This window comes from Mesocricetus auratus, unplaced genomic scaffold, assembly GCF_017639785.1.
Source record: "Mesocricetus auratus isolate SY011 unplaced genomic scaffold, BCM_Maur_2.0 Super-Scaffold_100003, whole genome shotgun sequence".
NCBI classification, from domain to species: Eukaryota; Metazoa; Chordata; class Mammalia; order Rodentia; family Cricetidae; genus Mesocricetus; species Mesocricetus auratus.
This window is the reverse complement of record NW_024429188.1, coordinates 73,645,305-73,646,489: the sequence shown is the minus strand read 5'-3', so window position 1 is coordinate 73,646,489 and position 1,185 is coordinate 73,645,305.

Here is a 1,185-nt window from a genome sequence, read left to right as displayed (position 1 = left end):
TCATGTAGTGTGCCTTTTATGTTAGTGGTACCGACAAATGCAGGTTCCTGGAATACTTAACTTAGGTGGCACAAAGAGTTTGTCTTCCAAAAGAAAAATTCCTTTCTTGGGTCTGAGAGATAGCTCAGCCTGTACTGCTCTAGAGGACCTAGGTTTGGTTCCCTGAAGCTCAAAAACCACTTGTAACTCCAGCAGGGGATCTGGGACCTTCTGGCCATCTCAGGTATTTGCATGAATATGCACATGCTGCCACACATACACATAATTGAAAGTGCAAATCTTTATTTAAAAATGCTTGCTGTAGCAGATGACATTATGCCCTGTTAAGTCATTTCCCCTCCTCAGTGTCGCTGCTTGACTAGATCGCTTACTAGTAATGCTCACCAGCCAGGTTTGTCCCTGGTGCTTATGCCTGTGGTTTTGGCATGTACAGCAGGATGAATACTCTAAACTGCCCCTTATTTTTATTTCTTTTGAGAACTATGTCCAGGACCCAGGCTCAAAGCTTTAATTTTTCCCATCAGAGGAAGCATGGACAGTTACCCTATGTATTATTTCTATCAGGAATATAACCCAGTCGTCTCCCCCCCCACCCCTTCTAGCAAGGAAAGCATATGGTTTTTGTTGAAACTTGGGAAAATGATTAAGGACAAATTGGAAGTGAGAATCATGAATCCTATAGGATCAGAGTCCTTGAGGTTTTTTTCCCATCACTGGCATTGACATGGCATATATTGTTCAGTTTGGACAAGCGTAACAGTGCTACAGACTGGTGAAGAGAAATTGATTTTCTTAGTTTTGAAGCATAAAGGATCAAGGTGCTGACAGATGACTTTTCCTCAGGATTGATTGTCCATGACCACCTCTGTCTCCATATATTTCCAAATTTCTTACAAGGACCCAGTCATTGGATTAGAGCCTGCTGTGGTGACATTCCTTAATTATTTCTGTAAAGACTATTTTCAGATATAACTCCATTTTGATCTGTAAGGGCTATATGAAGATGGGGACTTATAATTCAGCCCATCACATGGGGTTTGGTACCCCTAGGCAAAGGAGGTGATAAGGAGTGGGGCAAATGTTACTGGAATGGTACACAGCTGTGTGGAAAAGGAGCCATCTGATAGCAGTTGTGATGCAAGTATGAATCCGGGAAAAAAAAGATGCCAAGATCAATCACTAACC